Here is a 27,390-nt window from a genome sequence, read left to right on the forward strand (position 1 = left end):
CCCTTGATAATTTATAAATTATTATTCTGTCATATCTTGCCCTGTCCCATGTCTCCCTTCACCCACTTTTCTGCTGTCCGTCCCCAAGGGAGAAGGTCACATGTAGATTCTTGTCATTGGTCCCCCTTTCCTGCCCACTCTCCCTCTACGCTCCCAGTATCACCACTCACACCACTGGTCCTGAAGGGATCATCCGCCCTGGATTCCCTGTGTTTCCAGTTCCCATCCATCCTGTATTCTAACGAAGAGAGTTCGGAAAAAGCTGTCTAGAAAATGACACCATCTACAATGACCACACCAAAGATTCATTACTTTAGGAATAAACCGAACAAGAGAAATAAATTAAAAACCTGTACAAGGCAAACTACCAAGCAGTGTTACAAAAAATCAAAAGATACCTACGTCATGTTCATGTACATAAAAATTTAGTATTGTGAAAATGTCAATATTGACCAAAGCAAACCATAAATACAGGCAGTTCTGATCTAAATTACAACTTAATTTTTAAAGCAATTTACCAAATTCATATGGAGGGGGAAGAGACCTAGGATAATCAAAGACCTCTTTCCGAAGTAGAACACACTAGCAGGTTCATACGATTTTTGTTTTAAGTGCCATCGAGTCACTTCACACTCATAATGACCTTATACAAAACAGAAGGAAACAATGCCGATCCCGGACCATCCTCATAATTGTTCCTATACTTCAGCCCATTCTTGCGGCCACTGTGTTAATCTATCTCCTTGAAGGCCTTTCTCTCCCTTGCCCTGCCTCCATTTTACCAAAAATGGTGCCTTTCTCCAGGGTCTAGGTTCTCCTGTCAGAATGTCTAAAGTATGTAAGACAAAATCTCCTGATCCTTGCCTCTAAACAGCACCTCTGTCTGTATTTCTTCTAAGACAGATCAGTTTGTCGTTTTAGCAGTCCATGGTACTTGGAAATATTCTTCCCAGGAACATAATTCAAATGCATCTACTATTCTTCAGTCTTCTTTATTCAATGTCCAACTTTCACATGTATATGAGGCAACTGAAAATACCATGGCTTGGTCAGGTGACATTAGTCCTCCAAGGGACATCTTTGCTATTAAATATTATGAAAAGGTCCTGTACAGCATATTTACCTAATACAACTCATCTTTTGATCTCTTGATTGCTGCTTCCATGAGCATTGCTTGTGGATCCAAGCAAGGAAAAATTCTTGAAAACTTCAACCTTTTCTCCATTTATCATGATGTTACCTATTGACCCAGTTGTAAGGATTTCTTTACATTGAGTTGTAATCCATACTAAAGGCTAAAATCCTTGAACTTCATCAGCAAGTGCTTCAAATTCTCTTTTCAGCAAGCAAGTTTGTGTTACTTGCACATCACAGGTTGTTAATAAGCCGTCCTCCAATCCTGATGCCACATTCTTCTTCATATAAGCCAGTTCTCTGATTATTTTCTCTGAATACATATTGAATATGTATGGTGAGAAGATAAAACCCTGACGTACACCTTTACAGATTTTTTTTTCACCTTTACAGATTTTAAACCATGTTCCATTCCCAAAACTGCCTCTTGATCCTTGGTCAAGTTCTGAATGAGAGCAATGAAATGTTCTGGAATTCCCATTGTTCTTAAGGTTATCCATAGTTTGTTATGATCCACACAGCTGAGTGCCTTGGCATAATCAATAAAATACACATAAATGTTTTCTGATATTCTATGCTTTGAGCCATGTTTCATTTGACATTAGTAATGATATCCCTTGTTTCACATCCTCTTCTGAATCTGGCCTAAACTTCTGTCAGTTCCCTGTCAATGTACTGCTGTAACCATTGTTGGATAGTCTTTAACAAACTTTTGTTTTCATGGATTATCAGAGATATTATTCTATAGTTTGAATGTTCTATTACATCACTTTTATTTGGAATGGGTACAAATGTGAATCCCTTCAAGACAGTTGGCCAAGTAGCTGTCTTCCAAATGTCATAGCATAGACAAGTGAGTGTTTCATCACCTTGCTGAAACGTTTCTATTGGTGTTCCATCAATTCCTGGTGCCTTGTTTTGGACTGATGCTTTCAGGACAGCTTGAACTTCTTCCTTCTCTGGGTTCTTGCTCATGTGCTACTTTCTGAAATGATGGAATGTCAGCTTGTTCTTTTTGGGACAGCGGCTTGAATTTTTTTAATTGAGTTCTTTCAGTTTCAGATATGCTCACCATGGTCTTTCCTTTTAGCTTTCTAATTCTAGATCTCTGCACATTTCATTATATTTGGCTTCTGTTCTCAAGCTGTCTTTGAAGTTTTCTATTCAACTCTTGGACTTCATCAATTCTTCCTCACTTGTTTTAGCTATTCTATGATTAAGAGCAAGTTTTAGAGTCTCTTTTGGCATCCAATTTGATCTTTTCTTTCTTTTAAATTACATTTTGCTTTCCTCATAAATGATGCTCTTGATGTCCTTTCACAGCTCATCAGATCTTTTATCATTAATGTTCAATGAGTTAAGTCTGTTATTGAGATGTTCTTGAAATTGTGGTCGGACAGATCCCAGGTTATATTTTGGCTCTGGTGAACTTGTCTTCATTTCCCCCAGCTATAACCTGAACTTACATACAAGCAATTGATGGTCTGTTCAAGTTAGCCCCTGGCCTGATTTTAGCTTCTGATATTGAGCTTCTCAATCTTCTCTTCCCACAGATGTAGTCAATTTGAATGTGTATTCCATTTAGAGAAGGCCATGTGTATCGTTTCCTTTTCTGTTGTTGAAAAAAGGTATTTGCCATGAATAAGTTATTCGTTTTGCAAATTATATCATGAGATCTCCAGACTGTTTTCTATCTCCAAGTCCATATTTTCCAACTACTGTTCCTTCCTCTTTGTTTCCAACTTTTGCATTCCAATCACCAATAATTATCAATGCATTTTGATGGCAAATTTGATCCATTTCCAACAGAAATTATTGGTAGAATTCTTCAATCTAGTTTTCCCTAGATTTTCTGGATGGTGCATAAATTTGAATAATAGTTGTATTGATTAGATCTTCTTAAAGGCAGATACATATTATTCTAACACAAACAGCATCGTGCTTCATGCCTGAAATACTACTCAATCTCAAAACCTATTGCACGGCCATCAAAATAGCCTGATATTTGTTCATTCATAGGTATGCAGATCAATGGAACAAAACAGAAAACCCAGAAATAAATGCATTCACCTACAAGCAACTGACCTTCAACAAACGTCCAAGAAACATTAAATAGGAAAGATACAGCTTCTTCAACAAGTGGCAGCTTAACAGATGAACTGATGACTGGCTGTTTAAAAATAAGCCAATTATGTGCATCAAAAGAGGAAAAAGAAAGTCCACAGAATTGGAGAAGATCTTTAGCCATGACACAGTGTAAAAATGACTAATCTCTAAAATCTATAGTCTACTTCAAAACCTCAATAAGAAAAAAGATAACTCAATGAGAAAGTGAACAAACTACATGAACAGATAGCTCAACAAAAATGACATTCAAATGGCAAACAAACCACTTTGTAAGATCACTAAGTATCTGGCAGAATCAAATTAAAAGAACAATGAGATGTCGCCTTACATTGACAATAACAACTCAATTATATATTAAAAGAAAACAAACAGAAACAAGAAATGCTGGAGAGGGTGGCTCTTATGCACTGTGGTTGGTGTATAATCATGTACAACCATGGTGGAAAGAGTTATGCTGCTACCTAAAATAACTGGGAGTAGAAAACTCATGCAATCTAGGAATGCCTCTACTGAGTATATACTCTAAAGAAATAAAAGGCATAACAGGAACAGACATATGCACTGTTCATGGCAGCACTGCTCACAAGAGCAAGAAGTTGGTAACAGCCCAAAAGCCCATCAGAAGAACCATTTATAAAGAAATTTTAGTATATACCCACAATGGAATACTAAGCATCATTAAAAAACATCAGTAAAACTATGAAACATCTTGTGACAGGGATTGACCTGAAGAACATTATGCTGAGTGACGTTAATCACAGAAGGACACATATTATTTGAGACCATTACCATAGAACAAACACCAAGACAAAGAAGGCATCTGTTCACCAGCCGTGCAATCATTTAATTTGATCTCCAAAAATGATGTGGTGCTGTGTCTATCTAATAGTTAGGATACATTATAACTCCCTTATTTGTGCATGTTGAAAAGATCTAACCTCATCTGGGGTCAGAAAAGGTTTAACCTCATCTCAGAAAAAGCCTAACTTCATTCTATTTTTCTTTAGGGGAAAAAAGGACAAGAATAAATAGTTCCTGCCCTATATCATTGTCCCATGGTCATCCCAAATTAAAATACACTCCCAATTTAGTGATCAGTGACTTTCAATGAAAATTCATGATCACAGTAGTGGGGAGGGAGGGATCAGGGACCAGGAATGTCTTTCAAGAAGAACATGATTGAACTTCTCTTGGTTGGTAAAATTCTCAAAGAGAGAATTCATTAGTTTTATTTTTAATCATTCATTTTTTACCAAGTTTTGTTGCAGCCAACAGTAACCCTGAGTGCATTCTATATATTACCTGAATTTTAGATTTTTATCTTTTTCAGAATATAGCATTCTTCATAGACCACATAATAAATATTAGATTGATAAGGATCCATCTTTATCACTTAGGGACTCAGAATTTATCTTAAACACACTCATTGCAGATTAAACGACCTGAAATGCGCCTTTGGACTTAAGAGATGAAGCATCCTAGTATGAAAAGAAGCAAAAACTGTTATCTCAAGTCTGTGGACTTTGGTTTAAATCTCTTGCTTTTGAGGTTACCCACTCATTGGCAACTTAAAACTATCATATACTTGCTATTTTCTTATTTTTCTTTTGGGGGGACATGGCTTACTTAGTCTTGCACAAATGGTTTTGCCTTAGTGATTAAGCTTCATTGAAATGTTTGTCTATGTCTAAACCTCACTGCTAAATCTAAAACAGTGTTCAGTTAGTTTACAGCCTGTATAAGTGAACATCCCAGGTATCTCAGTCTAAAAAAACTTTCCTGTATATGTGTATTTTCCTTTCTTTGAGAGTACTTTAAATTCTCTATCATTGACTAGATTAATGGTAGTGTTATTAGAATTGTCAATTATCTCATCGAGGTTGTTTAAAATATTTCTCAAAAGCTGAAAATGGCACCATTAAAGTGGACAAGGGATAGATGTAAACTTTAGATATACAAATGAATTTTGAGTCGACACTTAATCATAAATCCTAACCGAAGAACAATTAGTTATTACTACACAGCCCTGCTTAATACTTGTCTTCATGAAATGATCACTGAAGAAATGGGTGATATAGAAAAATGTGAAGAAATCAAATGATTCCCAGCTATCAGTAAAAATAGCATATGGGGAGGAGAGTCAAGATAGTGTCCAGGTAGAATCACCCACCTGGTGCTGTTATTGTTAGATCAGAAAAATAAGGGATAAAGAGGCCAATATTGGGAGACTGGGTGCTAAAAATAGATTCAGTGTACTAGGGTCTGGTTCAGAACTTCCCCTGCAATTTTCACCCATGAGCAATTTGAGAACTCACTAATGTTCTAAATTCACTGTGTCTGCCTGTGGGCTCCACAATCTCTCACCAGGTCCAACAGAATGCTGTGTGCCTCCCTTCCTACACCCAAGATCCGAGTGCAGGAATAATTGTACTGCAGAGTACAATAATTTCCCTAGGCTGCTCTCTAAAGGTAGTCATAATCCCAGGCATGCAGAGAGCCTCTGAAACCAGCCACAAGACCTCACACTAGAGTTCCCCCTCTCTGCTATCCTGCATTTTCAGGTTTTGCATTCTCGCTCCTCAAGCAGGAACAGAGTGACTACATCAGCCATACCCTTCCCCTCTCTCCCCAGCTCTATGCCTGCCTGTGTGGGTAGCAATAGTTAATTAGACAATAATTTGCAGTAATTGAAAAGATACCCAGGGATATTTTCCCATGAGAGAACATAGATTTCCTGAGCACAGCTGGCATAGCTGTACAGCAGAGTTGAGAGTAACATAGGTGTGCAGTTGGGGGAGAATGCAGATTCTCAGTCCCAAACCCACTAGGCTAATCTGGTGTCCCTTTCCTAAGCAACCTATAAGCCCATTATAAAAATAAATATTTTTTTTAAATGCTTGTAATTCCAGTCTGTGTTCCATTGTGTAACTTTGAATGTAAGCCTCCAGAAACCTGGTCCTGGTCCATTAGCATAATATTAACATAACAAGACAGGCAGAACTCTAATTCCCAGAGTACAGCCTAGGGTTTTAACAACAAAACAGGAAAAGCCAGGGACTGAAAATCATGGCCCAAGCCAAAAACGGGCTCTACCAGTTTTAGGCTCAACAGTCTTCAAAAGACTGCAAAGTGTGGCCAGAGGGTCCAGACCAGGCCCATTCCTATTCTGCTGGCATGCCCCAAACCGGCTCAGTGGCATGCCTATAGTTGCTAGCATCAGCCCACCCTGTGAAGTCCCCCACAACCACCAGCCACTGAATCAACATAGCACTTCACCTACAAAGCAGCCTGACCCTCCACCATAGTAGGCACCAGGGAGTACCTGAAACTACTCGTACCATTCAAACAGAGAAAGAGCTAAGGTATCCTGGGAACATGGTATCCAGTTCTTTCAAAATGACACACAGACAGCAACATACCTCAACACCCTAAACAAGAAAAAAGAAAAGGCAAAAGTGGCAGAAGTCCTAAATTGAACGACACTGATAGAACAAACAGATCTGCAACAAAAATAAATCTTCCGAATGCTGCTTGGAGTAATACAGGATATGAGGGAACCAACACAGAATAAGGACACAATGATAGAAGAGAATAAGTCCACAATAGAAGGGATGAAGTCCACCCACCAAACGGAATTACAAGAACTAATGGATGAGTTAACAGAAGCAAAACACAAGATAATGGACCTCACCAACAGACTGGAAGAGACAGAGTCATAGAAGTGATCTCCAGGACATTCAGGCAGACTTCAATATATGGGAAAGACAGTTAAACCAGATAATCAGAGATGGAAGAAATCCTGAGAGCAATGACAGATGCATGAATAGGAACAATATTCGAATAATGGGTCTTCCAGAAGAAGACACAATGAAGAAGTCAATAGCTAAATTAGTGAGGGAATTCCTGAAAACAAACTTCCCCACCTTCATGAATGAGAATCAGACATTCATACAGGAAGCAGAGAAGACACCAATTAGACTAAACCCCAGGAAGAACTCACCAAGGCACATAATAGTTAAATTACTCAACTTCAAGGAAAAAGAGAAAAATTTAAGAGCAGCATTAGATAAAAAGTTGTTCACATATAATGGTGCTTAGGTAAGAGTATTCTCACCCCTATCAGCAGATACCATGAAGAGGAGAAAGTGGAGTAACATTTTCCAAAGCTGAAAGAAAAAAACCGCCAACCCAAGAATCCTCTACCTTGCCTAACTATCTATTAAGATGGACAGTGATGTAAGTGTATTCCCAGACAAGGAAAAACTCAAAGAGTACACCATAATACACACAACACTGGGAAAAATCCTTGACAAACACTGTAGTAAGAAGCCCAACATCCACCATGCACAAGCAGGAAACTGTCATATAGAGCAACTCCAAACAGAAACCAACATGCCGAAACCAAGTACCAAGATAACACTACCTCAGAGGGAAAAGAAAGCAAGAATGAAGCTACCCAAATTAACACAGCACACTGATATGAAGAGAGACAGGAAAACACCCAACTCAAAAAGTACATGGGAACTCCTGTCTTCTTCCTTAGAAGTGGGACACACTCTCTTTGCTTTGTCTTCCTGTTGACAAGCCACATGGAGCTATGCTAATTGGAGGCAGAGCCCTAGTGCTGAAGGAGCCATGTGGAAACGTGCTAAGATGCTTCCACTGCCACTGGATCCACAAAACTTTCAACCCACTGGCCTGTGATCTCCCTGCATTCAGCATCACTGCATGTGTTGCTTAAGTCTGAAGATGAACTTGTAGACTGGTATTGGACACGTGCTAATATAGGATTTATGGACTTGAGCTGGAATGCCTGGGATGTTTTCTTATTATACAATTACTCTTTGATATAAAGCTCTTTCTTGTACATATATGAGTTTCCCTGGATTTGTTTCTCTAGTCTACCCGGACTAACACAGAACGTTACTACAGGAAACCAAAAGACCTCCACAAATGGAAGAATATCGGAAGAATATCCTATGTTCATGGATAGAAAGACTCAATACAGTAAAGATATCAATTTTAACCAAGGTATTATATAAATTTAACTCTATCCCAATTCAAATACCAACAACCTTCTTCAAAGAATTGGAAAAACTGACCACCAATTTCATATGGAGAGGAAAGAAGCCCAGAATTAGCAGATAACTCCTCAAGAAGAAGGACAAAGTCAGAGGGTTGCCTTACTTGACTTTAACAACTATTATACAGCCACAGTGGTCAAAACAGCATGGTACTGGAATAATGACAGATACTGAGACCAATGAAAAATAACAGAAAACTCAGAAATGAAACCATCAGCATATCGACAACTGATCTTCAACTAAGACCCCAAAAGCATCAAGTAGGAACTAGATGCCCTCTTAAACCAGTTGTGCTGGCAACAATGGATATCCACTTATAGAAAAATGTAACAAGACCCTTACCTCACCCCATGCACAAGAACAAACTCAAGGTGGATCGCAGACCTTGAAGTAAAACCTCAAAGTCTCAGGACCATGAATGAAGGAATCAGGACAAACCTAAGAATCTCGGTGCATAGACTAACTTTAATAGAGAAGGGTACACACAGGTGAAGCTGAAATGGACAAAAGGGATATACTAAGGATAAAACACCAGTGTGTGTCAAAAGACTTCATCAAGAAAGTAACAAGAGAACCCACAGACTGGGAGAGGATTTTTAGCAATGACACTACAAGCAAAGGGCTTATTACTAAAATCTACAATACCCTCCTAGCCTACAAAAAGAAGAAAACAGTTAATCCTTTGAGGAAGTGGGCAAAAGACCTGAGCAGAAGTTTCACTAGTAAGGAGAAATGAATGGCCAATAAGCACATGAAGAAATGCTCCCAATCTTTAACTATCAAAGAAATGCAAATTAAAACAAAGAGATACCACCTAACATCCCTAAGCGCGGTTCTCAACCTGTGGGTCGAGTCCCCTGTGGGGGTCAAACAACCCTTTGACAGGGGTTGCTCAATTCATAACAGTAGCAAAATTACAGTTATGAAGTAGCAAAGAAAATAATTTTATGGTTGGGGGGCCACCACGACATCAGGAACTGACATTAGGAAGGTTGAGAACCACTGCCTTTGATGATAGCCCAAATCAGAAAATCAGAGAACAACACATTTTGGAGGGTAGTGGTGAGATAGAACTCTTCTCCACTGTTGGTGGTTGTGTATATATGTACAGCCACTGTGGAGAGCCACCAGGCGATATTTGAAGCAAATGGAAATTTGAGTTACCTTACGACCCAGCAAGCCCTCTACTGGGCATATACTCAGAAGAGGTAAGAAATAGTCCATGATCAGTAGTCTGCACTCCAATGTTTATTGTGGTGCAACTCACAATCTCAAAGAATTGGAAACAAACTAAATGTCTATCAACAGTCGATTGGATTAGAACTGGCACATACAAACAATGCATCACTAAAGAGCACTGGTGATCGAATTAAGCACATCATCTCATGGGAAGAGTTAGAAAAATTTATGCTAAGTGAAGTTAGCCAATCACAAAAAAACAAGTACAACTTGAGTCCACAGAGATAAGTGTAATCAGCACAGTAGGTACAGAAGAAAAGCCACTTATCTCACACTTTACCACTTGAGGTACAGGCAAACAGGTGGGGGACACACAAAACCCAAGAAAGTACATGTCTTTCCAACACAAAGGAAGGGAAAAGGGGTGGGGTGGGGGGGGCAGGGAAGAAAGGGGAAAAAAGAGGGAGGTGGTGGCTTTGGGGTACAGGGCACTAATCCACCCAGGGGGGAGGGTATGGTTTATGTCTCCACAGAAATGGGAGTATGAGTGCAGACACCACCAAGGTACACCAAACCTTGAGAGCAACATAACCACATGGAACAACTCATGAACAGAGAGGGCTACAGGGCTAGGCCCAATCAGAGCCAAATTGACCCCACCCCCCTAGAAGTATGCACTACAGAGGACAACACTAAACCTACAGGTAGGAGAGAAGGGCCAGCCTGCCATGCCCATACAGAAGCAAAACAAGAAGGAAAATGAGAGAGAGAGGAACTAGACCCCATACTAGCACACCAAGCCTTAGCACAGAGCTGCTAAGGCACAGAGTGGACTAAAGGGCTGACAACAAGGTCCAGTGGGGAGATAGTCATAAAGGTCAGAGGACAGACCTGGAATTATGTATGGTCTGTCATTTTTTGTTTGTTTATTTTCAGGAGGGGTTGCTGGGGTTTTTTTCTCTTTTTATTCAATCTTTTGTTTTCTTTTTGTTTTGTCTCTATTATTGTTGTTTTGCCTACCTATGTAAGATAGGCATTGGAAGTAATCCCGAGGAGAAAGCAACAGGACCAACAGTTCCAGAGGGACTTGTAGTGAGGAGCTGGCAGAGGAAGGGAGCAGCGAGCAAACAACGCACAGACAGGGGAACAACTAGGGATTAAAACAACAACGAGGAGGACAAAGAGACCCTGGGGGTGTTGGAGCAACAGCAATCTAGCTGAGAGGAGTTACTGAGAGACAGAAGAAGGGCAAACATGATGGTGGGGCAGGAGGAAGGTAAAAGGAAACAGAGGAAAGATCTAGGAAGCAAAGCTATGCATAGTCGTATAAACATGTGTGCACTTATGTAAATATAATAGTTCATAAAAATAGAGGTATTGGCCTATGTACATATATTTATATGGCAATACACTGAGGAAGTGGATGAACGTTGAGCCTCTACTCAAGCCCTCCCTCAACGCAAGAACACTTTGTTCTAATAATCCGGCATTCTGGATGTCACCTTCCTGACATAATCATTGAAGACAAAATAGATGCATATGCAAATGTGGTGAAGAAAGCTGGTGGTGCCCGGCTATCAAAAGATATAGCATCTGGGGTCTTAAAGGCTTATAATTAAACAAAGATACTGATGAAAATTAAGGAACTGCTGCCACAAGCTTTAATAGAAAATAAATGTTTAGAAAATGATGATGGCAACATATGTACAAATATGCTTGATACAATTAATGTATGGAATGTCATCAGAGCTGTAAGAGCCCCCAATAAAATGATTTCTTTAACAGTGTAAGGGGTCTTAAGAGTATATATTAAAACAAGTAGCCATTTAAGTGAGGTGTCAGCTAAAGCCACATGGAAGCACACCAGCCTATGTGATCAAATAATATTAATAATATAATCCATGATCAGAAAGTAAAATTGTATTAGAAATTAAATTTTGAGTACCTGGTTTGCGTAAGGCTGTGGATAACAGTGAAAATAAAACCGAGCTACGGAGTTGCCACATAGATTAAGCCTCCAGTGAATTCCTTTGGACCACTGACTAAAGATAAGAAAAGGCTTGTCCTCAGACAGAGTACATTAGGAAGTGAATTACTGCAGATATCATTTCCAACAAGTAAATTTAGAGTCATAGCAACCCTGTAGCACAGGTAGAACTGGCCCAGTGAGTTTCTGAGACCATACCTCTTTACACAAATAAAAAACATCATTTTCTCTTGCGGTGCTGTCTGGTGGCTTCGAACTACTGAACTTGCGGTTAGCAGCCCAACGTGTAACCACAACTCACGAGGGCTTAAATTTAACATATTTCCATTTGTTTGCCCTTTTTACCCATTTTAATTTGTTCTAGTTTCTATTCTGCTTTCTCTTGGATTGAGGTTTTTCATTGTTTTATTTTGTTATCATTGTTTATTTGCTTGCTTTTAAATGATTTTCTTTATATGAAATCTAGGATTATAGACACTAACTGGATTAGTAGTCCCTTAGAGTTGTGGCAGATGAGAGTAGAACATAATGGGGAGCTAATGATAATAAAGGGTACGAATGAAGAAACTGTTCTAAAATTGATTGCAGTGATGGTTGGATAAGTGTTTTTAATATAGTTTAATTATTATATCATATAGTACATAAATTATATGTCAATAAAACTATGTAACAAGTAATTGAAGGTAACTATTGGAGAGTTACTCAAACAAAATATATGACAGAGTCAAAAATAAATAAATAAAAATTGTCTCACCCAGTATTTTCAACAAGATGTTTATAAAACTAGTCTCAAAGACTGGCAAATCACTTCAACTCTACCAAAATCCAGAGACAGTATTCTATCCTATTAACTTAAAATTTAAAAGTTGCACTTTTAAATAAAACTACGATAACATAAATGCTGATGTAAATCTCTAAAATGCCATTTCCTGCACCAAGTCCTCCCTACCCCCACCTACTGTGAAGAAATGGCAGACAGTGCTCCAAAGAATTCCCTCACTCAAAACCTCATCACACTTTGTAACTTCCCAAGTTTATCTAGAATATGCACACACTCCTACTGCACTGATAAAATGCTTGCACAAAGCCAAATTCAATTCACTGGTTAAAAATCAAATAACCACTGAGGTTCTTATAATCATAGCTATAGGAAAACCTTCTTCCTGGAATATTCTCATTACTATAGTTAATCAAGCTATAATTACTACATTGAAACATTGTGTAATTTAAAACTTAGTTCTACTTATCAAAAAACTTATCAAAATTCTATCGCTGTGCCATTTTATCATACTAAAATGCTTAAGAAATTTATCATAAGGATTGACAAAAACATTTTCCTTTTTCTGTTGCTGAATTTGTCTAACTAAAATTCATAACTATAAAATAGAACCCGAGCTGGAGTATGCAGCACTCTAACCATACTAGAATAAGACACAAAGGAAAAGACTAGGTCAGGCTGTGAAAAAATATCATGGGCTGTAAATGACCAGTGAATGCTACTGTCAAAACACTGCCTTTAAGAAAACAACACTTTACAACCTTTTGATTAATAACAAACACATCAATTTTAATCTTTCCTTCTCTTGCTTATAACAGCATGGGAGTTCTAATGCTATGAATAAGAACTGATTTCTTTAATTCAATCAACAATGGCAGCACGGGCCCAAAGTTGGAATGCGTTTTTAGTTAAAAAATTACAAAGTTTAACTTGACATTCATCTAATTTCATATAGCAACTTTATGCCACCCCCCTCTTTCCCTAAAACAAAACAAAACAAATATAAAAGAGTACAGCATTTTTTGGTCATGTCTCACAATTCAGTGATAACATACTCATTTGCACAGCTCTTTGAAAGCTGCCACAAATTCTTTTGTGTGACTTTTAAAAGGTGAAGATCATGCTCTTTTAAGCTCTTTTATATGAGCTTCTTATAGTGACTTCCTTCCAAAGAGTAAGTGTGGAAGTAAGAGGGGGAGAGAAACTTGACAGTGGGGCTGACAAACCCTAACTCAGTCAAGTGATGCAAGTAAACATCAACAGTGATTGTCTTATTAACAGCATGTGATGAAAAGGGGACACTTTACCACCTTCCAACACCCTCCAACCCAAGTCTAATCATGAAAACACCTGAGACAAACTCTAGTAGGGTGCAATTCACCTGACCAATAGGCCTGAAACCATCAAAATCATCCAGAACAAGGGAAGCCTGGCCAACAGGTAAAGCCAAGGAAACAAGACAGCCAAACATAATCTCTGGATGAGATCTTGAAACAGAAAAGGACTTTAGGTAAAAAAATAAACAAATCTGAATGAGCCTTGGCAGCACTGCGGGTACGCTTTGAGACGGGTCCTCAAACTAAGGCCCGCGGGCCACATGCGGCCCACCAAGGACATTTATCCAGCCCACCCGGTGTTTTTCCTCCTTTTGTTTTTTTACTTCAAAATAAGATATGTGCAGTGTGCATAGGAATTTGTTCATAGTTTATTTTTTAACTATAGTCCGGCCCTCCAATGGGTCTGAGGGAAATAGTTTGAGGACCCCTGCTTGACCTGTGATCTGCAAGGTCAGCAGTTCAAAACTACCAGCAGCTCCAAGGGAGAAAGTCAGGGCTTTCTAGTCTCATAAAGAGTTACAGTCTTGGAAACCCCTGGGGAAGTTCCACCCAGTCCAATAGAGTCACTGTGATTCAGCAACGACTCAATCAATCTGTTTGATTTGGCTTGGATTTCCATACTTCACTCAGAATGAACTACAGATTTTAGTTAATAATGTATCATTATTTGTTCATCAATTTTAACAAATGCATCACACTGATAACATAATATATAAATAATGGGGAAAAACTGACTGGTCTGTACTATCTTCACTATTTTTCTGTAAATCTAAATTCTTTTGTTTGCCATGAAGTCTACTCTGAATCGTAAAGGGGTCTGTGGCTATAAATCATTAGGGAGCAAATAGCCTCAGCTTTATCCCTCTGAGCTCAGGTGGGTTAGAACTGCTGACCTTAAGATTAGTAGCACACTGTGTAATCGACAGGGGCTCCTTAAAAAAAAAAGCCATTTAAAAAAACAAGTAAAATTTAGGGAAGTACTGTCACTTCAGGCAATTGGAAGATCTTTGTGATTCCAGTGTGGTTGACAAGGTAACATAAAACTACTAACACACTGCCATCGAGAGCCGACTCATAGTGACCCTATAGAGCAGGGTAGAACTGTCCCTGTGGGTTCCAATACTGCAACTGTTTATAGAAGTAGAAAGCCCCTGAGGAACAGCTGGTGGATTGGAACTGCCAACCTTGTGGATCGTTGTTCAACTCATAACTACTATGCAAGAGAGGCTCTGCCACACATGCATTTTACTTTCTGGTTCAAAAATGGTCACCTGAGAATTGGGGATTGAGGGGCAGAGCGGATCTTCCATCAGAGCTGACAAGTGAACTAAGTTTTGAAACAAAGCTTTACCCTAATATTAATATATCCTCTTGTCTTGTAGAAGCTTTCTCATTTTTTAAGATCAAACAAAATGCTATTCAAGCTCCTTTCTCCAAATTACTATAAGACAAATAAAGCAAGTACCAGGCAAATTTCCCAAACATTGTGGAATCCCACCAACCTGCTAGCTGTAACCTAATAGTGGTAACAGTCCGCCTACATGTGTGTTCATCCTAGCTTCAGCTCCCTCTGCTGCCAACCCTTTCCCGCCCTCCCCTCTTCAACTCTGTCCTTTCTCCCAGCTTAATGGGGTCTTCTCAGACCACAAAAGTTTGAATTATTCACAGAGATGTCTGTTAACCCAGAGGCTCTTCTTTATTGCTACAATCCTGCCATGACTTGCATTCTAATACTCTCCTCCATCAAGCCAAGGCTAGTTCAAAGCATCCCCCTGTGGGCTTCTGAGACTGTAACTGCTTACAAAAGTAGAAAGCCCAGTCTTTCTCCCACAGAGCTGCTGGTGGCTTTGATTGCTGACCATTCTGATTGCAGCCCAAAGGGTAACCAAGCACGGAACCACCAGGGTTCTGGTGCATTTATCATAGAGTTAGTTCATTCACAGGCTCCCAAACTTATTAGTTTCAGGGGAAAAAAGTACCCAGTGGTCCTCTGGTAATTAAAAACTTTTGTACTATTTCCTATAATCCGGAATAAAGTGTAGGTTTAGGCTTTTGCAGCCATCACCACTCCTGCCCCCAGTTCATTCCAGGGCCCACAGGGACAGGTGGGGAGTATGGAAAACACTAGTCTAGTTTCATAAAGCAGAAAATATTAGTGCCTGTAAAGAACTAAGAGCACACCTGTGGGATGGTTTATAAGTCTGGCAGAGATAGAAACTGGGGTTGGAAAAGTGCATGAGATAAGCCTGCAAAGGGTTTTAAATTTTATTATAATGATATCTCCCCTAAATGGAATGGAAGGCAATGTACATTATTATTAAGGAGCCCTGGGGTGCAGTGGGTTGTGTGTTGGACCGCTAACCGAAATGTTGGCAGTGCGCATACATCAATTACTTCACCAACAGGTATAGCCAAGGAAACAAGAAAAAGGTTGTAATGGATAATGAAAGAAGAGCAGTCTGCTTCATAAAGATTTACAGTCTTAGAAATTCTATGGAGAAGTTCTACTGTGCCTTATTTAAAAACAAAAAATATATACACTCACTGTCATCAGGTCAATGCTGACTCATAATGACCATATAAAACAAGGTATATTTGCACTGTGAGTTTAGAGACTGTAACTGTTTTAGGAGTGGTAAACCCCATCTTTCCCCCAAGGAATAGCTGGTAGTTTCAAACTGCCAATCGTTTGAATTGCAGCTCAATTCATAAAAACTATGGTCAACATAATCAGAATTAATTGGACAGCATTGGGTTTTTGTCTGTTTGTTTGCTGTTGCTCTGATATTACTTATACTTCCCAGACTCAGTCAGACTCATTCTCCATTACAAACTTTTCCTTTCAAAGGTCCTCCTGGTAGTATGAAAGGTGAACTGGGGGAGTAGAATTAGCAGCCATAAGGTAAGCTAGGAGACTATCACTTTTCTGCCATCTAAAAATTATAGTAGTGTTGCATAAACAAAAAAAGTGTAGAGACAAATAGGGCAAGACCAGTAGCAATGAACCAAAAGCAACAGAAATAAAGAAAAAAGGTCCTGGTAATTGGAGTGTAAAGTGACAACATTTTTTATTTATTTTTCTGATATTAAATATAGTCCTTGGAGGGGTGGAGTGCGGAGTGGAGGCAAAACCAATCTGTAAGCTATTGGACATCCTCTTACAGAAGGGTCGTGGGGAGAGTCAGGGTGCAGTACAGCACCAATGAAACACACAGCTTTCCTCTGGTTCTTTAATGCTTCCTCCCCCTCACCCCCACTATCATGACCCTAATTCTACCTTACAAATCTGGCTAGACAAGCATATGTACATTTTATTAGGGCTTGTAAAATTCTTATCACAATCCATACATACATGTATTGTCTCAAGCACATTTGTGTATATGTTGCCATCATTTTCAAAGCATTTTCTTTCTATTGAGCCCTTGGTATCAGCTCCTCATTTTTCCCCCCTCTCTTCTACCTCCCTCATGAACCCTTGATAATTTATAAATTATTATTATTTTTTCAGGTCTTTCACTATCTGATATCTCCCCACACCCCTTTTGTCTGTTGTACATGCCCCTGGGACGATGTTACAGGTAGGTCAATGTGATCGGTTCCCCCTTTCTCCCCCACTATCTTTCCCTTCTCCTTCCCCTCCAGGTATGGCTACTCTCAATATTGATCCCGAGGAGTTTATTTTTCCTGTATTCCCTGTGCTTCCAGCTCTTATCTGTACCCATGTACATATGCTTGTCTAGCCAGATTTGTAAGGTAGAATTAGGGTCATATTATTTTCTAAACATTTACTTTCTATTTGAGCCCTTAGTATCAGCTCCTCTTTTTCCTCCCCCCACCTTGTGATCCCTTGATAAATTATAAATTATTATTATTTTCATATCTTACACCAACCACTGTCTCCTTCCCCCCATGGTTTCTGTTGTTCATCCCCCTGGAGGTAGGGATGTGTTTGGTTATGTGTTGATCATTGCAATCAGTTCCTTCTTCCTCCCCTCCTCTCCCCCCTTTCCCCCTGCCTTCCTGGTATGGCTACTCTTATTCCTGTTCCTGCATTCTGTGTATGTCATGAGCACTTATCTCTTATCTGAACCTATGCACATGCTCCAGTCTAGTCCGCAGTGAAAGGCAGGATGGGGGTCATGTTAGTGGGGGGTGAAGAAGCCTTAAGGAACCAGAGGCTAATTCTTTTTTCATATCACTTTTCTATGCTTCACAAGTTACATATGTGTACATACAATTCATAAACCAATAAACCCATATTAAAGAAATGATGAAAAATACTTGTTCTAATAGGAGTGATTTAACAGAAATGTCTGGAGGCAATTTGGTTTTATCAAAAGTACATGATACTAAGGAAATGGCTTAGAAAATGACGAATGCTACTACCATCACCAACCCCAAGGGACTGGATTTATGAATGGATTTAGGAGTCCAAGCAGATAACCATAATTCATTGAATCCAAACACAAGCTTCACAACTTCACATTACAGAGTGTATACATTCTATAAAGGAGAGGGCAGAACAGAAGGGTGGGAACCCTGACACTCTTCAGCTCCATTGAGAAATACTTAGGGGCAACATGCTCATATAAAAAGATATCCAGACATCTGCCTTAGAGTCTCAAACTTTAAGTTCTAAGAATTTCAAAAGGCACTAACTTCTGTGAGTACACAGCTTTCTGTAGTCAAATGAAAACTACATCTCACAAGTATGAATTATGCACTCCTGCCTCTGTCCTCCTACAGTCCTATATACTTACCACATTTGTCTTCATAAGCACTACTTATACAGAGACAACCAAGACATGGAAACACGGTGTTAGCTTTTAAGGAGTGACAGCATAGACCAAGTGTGTGTATGCTCTTTTATAATTTTGAAGTATTATAAAAAGATTTCATAGTATTAATATTACTTCTCAAGTCACAGGACAGCACAAATAGTTGTGCATCATTTTAGGGTATAAAGAGACTTCAAAGAGCAAATATAATTTAAGGAGAACACTTATTAAGTCTTAAACAAGAAAAAGGCAAATATACATCATCTAGATGACGGAGGCAATTAACAGGAGGTACTAATGTCTTCAAAGGGTTTGCTGACATACAGAGCTTAAAAAAGGACTTAAAAAACAAAACAACATTCATTGTCATTGAATTGACGCTAAATCATAGTGACCTCTCGATGGATTTCTGAAACTATAACTTGTCTTCAGGATTTGCAAGCCCCATCTTTCTCCCTTGGAGTGGCTACTGGTTTTGAACTGCGGATCACATGATCAAAGCCCAATGTGGAACCCCTCTACCACAGGGCATGGGAGGGCAAAGGAAACAGCCACAATAAGATGACAGGCAGAAAACCAATGCCATCATAGTTACAGGTGGGGCTACGGAAGTGGAAACTGTTGGCTTCTGTCAGAAGACAGAGCTCTTGTCAGAAGATTGGCCCAAGACCTTCTGACCAAGGCAGTGAGGAAATAAGTGATGACTATGGGACCCCCAGCACTGTGCTTTCAATCAAGAACACACCTTGGCAAGCCCCTAAGGAGCTAGATTGACTAGAGAGAGGTGGAGGTAATTCGCTTTCCAATGCACTAGGTCTGAGGGCAAAACTGTTCTTCTCTCTAGTTAATGGTCAGACGGAATTCAATGGAGGCTAAATCCACATGGGGTTCTGCAAATGATTTCAAATTTTCACTGTAATTTATAGCCTTCTGCCATGCATTTGTTCGGAATGTAAGCTCTAACACAGCATTCAGCTACTAACAGAAATCCACCGTGAGGTCTCTTTATAAAATGTCCTGCCAATCAACTTTGGAGAGATCACACCACTGAAAACCTTCTGGGACACAGTTCTGCTCTGACACACATGGGCTTGCCATGAGTTGGAATGTACTGGTTTGTTTTTTTTGTTTGTTTGCTTTTTGCCTAAGCTCAGATAGTTCCATATTGGAGTCATTATACTCATTCAGGGTCCATCTGACCAATAAGGGTACCAGGGAAAACCCTGACCTTTAGAGGCCTAGAGCTTCCTCAGCAGCCTAGCTCTTTTGGCTTGCTTCATTCCCTTTAGTCCACAAGTCACTTCATCCTTCAGTTACTTCTCTCTGACACTGTGAAGCAGTTAGTAGAGGGGCTGCTTCTTGCAGTTTGAACCCTACTTCACACTACAGTGACCAACTGCAGTGTGGTGTTTTGTCCTGCAAAAGAATGCTAAATCCTGTTGCTTGCACTGGGTCTATCTTCCTTGGGGGTCCTAGCAAAACCATCTCAAGCAACAATTGTCACAGCAACAAAGACAAGACACACACACACACACACACACACACACACACACACACTGCAACAAATTGCTAAACAAAAGCTTTATTTTAGCACAACGTAGATAAAGTTCAAAAGCGCCTCCTCATGAGTTGAGAAGGACTCCATCCAGAGCAGTGGTTTTCAGCCTTGCTAACGTCACAGCTCTTTAATACAGCTCCTCCTGCTGTGCTGACCCAAACGATAACATTATTTTTATTGCTACTTCATAACTGTCATTTTCCTACTGTTATAAAGTGGGTGACCCCTGTGAAAGGGTCGTTTGACCCCCAAGGGGTCATGACCCACAGGTTGAGAACCGCTGATCTACGGTAACGCTTCTTATTTTTCCAGGCATAGTCAAAAGGCTAGAGATCACAGCCGTGCAGATGGTTATGTTGTTGTTGTTGTTGTTGTTGTTGTTAGATGCCATCAAGTCAGCACCAACCCATAGCAACACTAGCACTGTGCCATCTTCACAATTGGTCCTATGCCTGAGCCCACTGATGCAGCCACTGTGTCAATCCATCTCCTTAAGGCCCTTCCGCTTTTCCAAATATGACAACCTTCTCCAGAGACTGGTCTCTCTGACAATATGTCCTAAGTACATAAGAGGAAGTCTTGCCGTTCTTGCCTCTAAGGAGCACTCTGGCCTTACTTCTTCCAATACACATTTATTTGTCCTTTTATATTCCATGTTACTTTCAATTGTCTTCTGCCACCCACAATTCAAATGAATCGATTCTTCTATAATATCCCTTATCCAATATCCAACTTTCACATGCATGTGATGCCACGAAGGCTCCATGACTTGGATCAGGTGCACCTTAGTCCTCCATGTAATACCCTTGCTCCTCAGCGCTCTACAGAAGGTTCACCTAATATATCTTGTGATCTCCTGGCTGCTGCTTCATGAGCATTGATTATAGATCCAAGTAAGACAAAATTCTTAACAACTTCAAACTTGTCTCCCTTTATCATGATGTTAGCCATGGACTGATGCAGTTGGGAGGATTTTGGTCTTTCTTACATTGAGTTGTGATCCATACTGAGGGCTACAATCCTTGATCATCCTCAGCAAGAGCTTCAGTTCTTCCTCACGTTCAGCAAGCAAGGTACAGATGGGCGTGCTGCTGTCTAAGTAGTTCAGTGACTCCATCCTGGGGGCTCCTGCAGATTTCTTTTCAGTTTATCTCAGCTACGGTGTTGCATCAGGATGCTCAGCCAACCTGACCTCAAGGTGAGGATGTTCACAAGGCCTGGTCTCAAGGTCTATCATTCCTTTAGCAGGCGGGAATCCCTGTTCAGTAACTGTCAAGTAGCAGTTGAAAAACAATGGGAATTCAGAGAATGTGTCCCAAAATAAAATAATTCCTTGAACATAAGTCCTTAAAGAGGAAAAGTTGGGGCTTTTACCCAAAGCGGGTAGGTTAGAGTAGAAGAAAGTGGGGGGTTTTTTTAGAACAAATAAAGCCATGTTTCCCCTCATTCCTTACCATTTTTCTCCCTTCCTTCCCCCACCATAAAGATGTATCACTCTGTCACACTCAGTCTTTCCTATTTTTTTTAAAAAGGTAATATTTTAACAATTATAAAATTCGCTTGTAGAGAAAAGCTTTGACTGAGTTTTGCTCACAAATTCAAATTTCCTGCAATTGATCATTATGTGATACCATTAGTACCTGTGAAATGTTCATCATCATGTACTTAACTCACAACAATACATAAATCTGTCCAAAATCATGGAAGCTTAACAGAAAGCTGTCTTTAAGACAATGAGACTTATTATTAGCAAAATTGTCACTGAAATAGAAAAGGAATCCTAGAGAATGAAAAAGCAGTTAGTTTAAAAAAAAGAAGAAGAAGAAGAAATATTAAGATTCAAAAGGAGCCCTGAGCAGGCACAAGTTCTGTGAAGCATATCTTCAAACGCTTAATTGACATTTTCTTGCAAAGACCTTTGTCCCTGTAAGTGGAGTATTTCCAGACCTGACATCAACTCCCTTCAAAGGTCCCAAAACTCCAGATCTGACCCCTGGGAGTCCTTCCCCACTTTATCTCTCACCTTGCCAAGACTTTTCCTGGTCCATTTATAATCATTTGCATTACAAAGTCTAAACAATCTCTCTTTTATACAACTTTTATGAGTTCCCTATGTTCAAAAATCTCTAATTTCCTAACTTCCTATTCCCTGCCTCATCATCCCATATAAAACGGCCATTTAGTCAATTCTGTCTCATAGTGACACCATAAGGTCAAGGTAGAACTGCCCTAGTGGGTTTACTGAGACTTTTTCTGTTTTCTAGTTGAATGGATTTTTTTCTGAATGAATTAATACAGATGATAATCAAGCATTTACCGACCCAAGCAGAATCATTTCTATCACTCACGTGCTGTATACATCTGAAGTTAAAACTTTCTGCTGACAATCACGACTGTGGATTCTATGTTATGATGAATGCCACAGACACAAATTGCTGTCCCTTCAGTGGAAATTGTACTTCACAGTTAACCACATCTTCAGAGTGCTTCGTTGTCTTTATCTTGCTCTTTTTGACTTCCAAGTGTGAAGGATTCCTGCCCAAATTGCCTACAGTATCGGGCACTGTTGGGAATACCTAACACAGCCATCACACGAGCATGTGCGTCTAGACGCCAAGAGCACGCAGTTCACTTGACCGTTCTGGCAAACAACACAGTCCTGACCTTCCTCAGGTGGCTCCATTTCCCTCTGTTTGTACAACTTGCTTTTCCGCAAACTTCGGTCTGTGCTTTTCTCTTCCGGAGCAGTACTGCTTGCAGGAGTGGAATGATTGTTTGCCGACATGTAACCTTGCTTAGCAACATAAAACTGACCTTGAGCCAGGAGTAAATATTGATACAGTATCCTGCAGGGAAGCTTGTAAGTCTTATCAGGAATATGAATTACTGCCACCATTGCAATTAATATCATAAGTGTCCTGGTTATCTTCATCCGCTGAAGTAAATGACGCTACCAGTGGGTATCAAGATAGGACTATAGTACCAAAGTCTTCAATTTTGACATCACTCGGTAACTGGCAATATATTTCTTCTTTTCTGACCTTCTGAATAAAATGCTGTTCTTGGAAGAGACACTCACTATGCAGAGTCACTTCTAGTACCTGGGGAGTGCTGATTCTGAAGTCAAAGACATGCTTCGGCAGTACTTCCGGGAACTTTTGAACACTGCAGCCCCACTGAGGTGTAGGGGCTATCCTGGAGGCAATCTGTTGTCAAGGTTATGCTACTTTTGATTGTAGTTGGTGAGACGGTGTGATCTGTAAGCTGAAGGGGGTTTTGACTTGTCTCATTTGCTTTTTGAAAACTCTTGTGCTGAATAAGGTCTCTTCTAAATCTCTTTAAAGTACTGGACCCTCCCAATCAAACCATCCAAACACCAGAGCAGCAGTCACAACAGAACAGGTAAAGACCGCTGCAATACAGACGAGCAGGGAGTGCGCAGAGAGTGTCACTAGGAAGACAGTAGCCATCCTGCACAACTGTAACTCTTTACTGGAGTAGAAATCTTCTTCCTCCTGAAGAGCAACTGGTGGTTTTAAACTGTTGTCCTTGTAGTTAGCATCCCAAAGTGTAACCACTAAGCCACCAAGGCTCCACCAACCACATTTAGCCCCTTACTCCTCACAACAGCCAACCTTCCTTCCGGTTTGTTGGTCAACTCACTTGGAATGCCTTTCCCCACCTCTCCTGTCCTTTTGGGCCAAGGCAGGCGTTAGATAAAGACACATAAAAGATGACAGAGATAGAAATAAGGAAAGGGACAGAGAAAGATAACAATTTGAGTCAATAGATGTGATGTGGGGAAAACAACCAAACCTACTGCCATCAAGTATCCAATGCATAGCAAGCAACTCTGCAGGATAGAATAGGACTGTTCCCTAGGGTAGTCAAGACTAAATCTGCATAGGAGCAGACTGAGTTATTGTTCTCCCACGTAATGGTTAGTAGGTTTGAACTGCCAACCTTGGAGTCGGCAGCCTGTGATGGTTAGTGATTATGTCAACTAGATTCCAGGGTAAAGGTAGGGGCGGAGCTCAACCTACCAACTGGGTCCAAGCCTGAGGAAAGCTCTTTAGGCATGTGGCTTTTTGTACAAGAGGGAGAGCCCAAGCACAGTGGAACTCCCTGTTCCAGATCTTGCACATGATTTCCCCATCTCCTACCGCATTGCCTGCAGATGCCAACAGCCGTCAGTGGAGCACAGACAATGGGTTCATTTCATTGACTTCTGATTGATATTACCTCTGCACAGTGGTGAGACTCAGCAGATTTGCACTGGTTCAGTAAAACGGGCACCTAATGTTTGTTGAGTTCCGTGAACTGCTTGTAAAAATGGCACTTGTCATCCAGGTTCTCCCTAGGTGGGTGGCTGTGCTGCTGCCCAATGTGGAAGTCACTGATTTACATCCCTTACTCTTGTCAACATTCTTCTGTGCAACAATGTATTATAAGCACCTGCAGTAATGTCCATTCCATCCATGGGTATAAATTATTAAACAGAACTATGCTTATAATATTTATTTATTCATTTCATAAAACGTGTTATACTTTTGATGAAATACTACATTTTTATTCCCTTGTGTTTGTTACTTCAGTAAACAAACATACAACATAGAGAGACCAAATGCCAAACAGCCAGAGGGAGAAAAGCTGTCCTTCCTTTCCTCTTGGTGTTATGCCCCAAAGACTCGCAGAGATTATGCAATACCTGAAAGTGTTCAAAGAGCTAAAAATATTGTCAGATCAATTTCTGTAAGTTCAGCAGAAGCAGAAAGGGTTTTCTTTTTTCAAGGATGAGTGCAATATGTTCAGAGAAGAGAAGCCACCTGTTTCTAATATATCAAACACAATGGCCATTGTCTAACTGGCCTACTTCTAACAGAATGGGATCGCACTCCTACAGTGAAAAAATGGTTAAGGATAAATGACACAGCCAAGAATGCTAGGATAAAAGCGAAGAATATTGCAAGTGAAGATGCTAATCAAGAAGCAACATGGAACTATCTGAAATAACAATTTTATTGTTTTTGTCAGTTATTATTTAATATTCTTCATTAATATTTTAAACTCTTATAACATAATCTAGTTTGTGTACCTCTTATTGTTCTTAGTTAAGTATTAACTTATGAAATAATAAACTACCTTATATCATTTTTAAGCTTAAACGATCACTAGGGCAGGGGCGAGCCAGTTATTACATTATTTTAATCCCATCTCTGCCTCTGTGTCCAACAGCCTGTGCCCCGCTGTCTGTACTTCATCACCCTGCTTCCTGTTCATCAGCTTCCATGAGTCAGGAGAAGCCTGATTTGAATTGGACTGAACTTAACCTTTTCCTACAACTGGGTAAGTCGTTCTTTTGGAATGAAACTGTATAAATACTGTATTTGCACAGTGCTGGGGAAGAATATTGCAAACACCATGGGCTGCTAAAAGGACAAACCGGTGTCTACTGGAAGAAGTCAGACCAGAGAGCTACTTGGAGGCAGGGATGGCAAGACTTTGTCTTACACACTTTGGACATATTGTCAGGAGAGACCAGTCCTTGGAGAAGGACATCATGTTTAGTAAAGTGGAAAGGCAGTGAAAAAGAGGAAGGCTCTCAAGGAGATGGCTTGACATAATAGCTACATCAATGGGCTCAGGCACAGGAACAATTGTGAGGATGGCACAGGACCACGGTGCAGTGCTTTGTTGTGTTGTGCATAGGGTCGCTACAGGTCAGAGCCAACTCAATGGCCCCTAACAAGAACAACAGCAACATATACAAACACATACAAGCTTCATGGGTTTTGCTTCTCTACAGAATCCAACCTAACATATTTGGTACCGAGAGTGGTTCTAAAGGAAAAAAAAAATCATAAAGAGGGGTTTTCTAAATGGTTCTCAGATCTAATTAGCCCTAAAGGCACTGAGAACTCCACCCTGTAAGTAAGGGGAAGTCTGCCATTATGAGTACAGAACTCACTCACTGCCATCAAGTCAATACTGACTCATAATGACTCTATGGGACAGGCTAGAAATAACTGAATTTCTGACACTAACTAAGAGTGGTGTCTTTCTCCTGAGGAGCAGGTGGTGGTTTCAAACTGCTGACCTTGTGGACTGCAGTTCAGAGCATAACCACTACACTACCGGGGCACTGTTAATCCATGGTTTGAAGTGGAAAAGTTAATATATACCCAAAATAGCACTACCAATATATGAAGTGTTGGTGAGAAGTGGGGCTACGGGTAATCAAGTGTTTGATATCTTTGCACAATCTAATCAGGATGAGAATTATAGGGAAGTAGCTCAAATGCTTTATAAATGGCCTGTAATCTTCTATATTTTTCCATGAAAATTTAGCTTTTCCAGCAACAGAACTGATACTGCTGCAAACCAAACCCAGAGTGCTATCATACACATAGCTAAATGACAACACCAGCTTAATTCTCAAACCAAAAGGTATCTGATATTAAAGTGAGAGCAGTGATTAGAAAGAAATGGGATGTTCACACTATGGATGGAAACATATGGGCTGAAAATCCAGAAGATGGATGTGAGAAATAATCAATAATCCCCAACTGGTCCTTCTTCAGAGATTAAGGAACAAAAGGCCAAGAAGGTACTAAACTGCCAGAGTACAAGCTGATACCTGAGGTGAAGAATGGTATCAGGTGAACTGGATATCAAGGGAGGGCTGAGGAAGGGAATCTATCCCAGAGGTGGGAACTTTAAATTAAGGAAGTGTCGGGGTGGGGTGGGGAGTGTTAACTCCATCGTACTCAGTCAATGGGGAGCCAGGGGAGACTTAAGGAATATACAATGCTCATGAGACCAGTGTTTGGCATGCAGGCCCATTTTGCATTTTGTCTTCTGAGGCTTGAGTTCCCAATGTTGTAAAATGGACTCTCTCTCACTATGATTGGTACAGATTGGATTTCTTAAGCATTCATTGTATACACTCTTGATTATCCATCAGAATAAGGCATTCTACCCCAGTTCTCCCTCGGGAGACCCATTTGGGAGTGGTTCAATTCAGGGTGTATACACACCTGCCAATTACCAAGACAAACTGAGACCATATTGGGTTGGCATCATTTCTCACCTTGAAAACAGTGTACCCTTAAATTCCATTAAGCCTCTCTAGCTATCAGCACCAACCCTCCCATTTGAAGAGATTATTCAATTCTTGGTAAAATCATTATTCCTCTCTCCCATCCACACTTGAGGAGATTAGCTCAATTATGCTTTCTGATATGGCACCTGGATCTGTCGCTAGAGCATTTCCAGTGGCAGAAGCCTTACAAGATAGTGCTTCAGTTTCCCAAGGAATTCCCTTCCCACCCATTTATTGCTTCTAGAACTAAAACTAGCCTTGAGCCACAGAGCCCTCAAGGTGAAATTCAAATGGTGAGCCAGGAAGAAGTGTGCTATATGCCTAAA

General features: G+C 40.1%; 1 protein-coding gene and 1 pseudogene across 1 annotated transcript in view; both read right to left on the reverse strand.

Moving 5' to 3' along the window:
- CA8 (carbonic anhydrase 8) overlaps positions 1-27,390 on the reverse strand; it is a 202,232-nt gene that overhangs the window by 91,891 nt on the left and 82,951 nt on the right. The window lies entirely within an intron of this gene.
- LOC101640731 lies at positions 22,441-23,432 on the reverse strand (annotated as a pseudogene).

The sequence above is a fragment of the Echinops telfairi genome, unplaced genomic scaffold (genome assembly GCF_000313985.2).
Source record: "Echinops telfairi isolate 266 unplaced genomic scaffold, ASM31398v2 ScPeMD7_1;HRSCAF=3_0, whole genome shotgun sequence".
Lineage (NCBI taxonomy): Eukaryota > Metazoa > Chordata > Mammalia > Afrosoricida > Tenrecidae > Echinops > Echinops telfairi.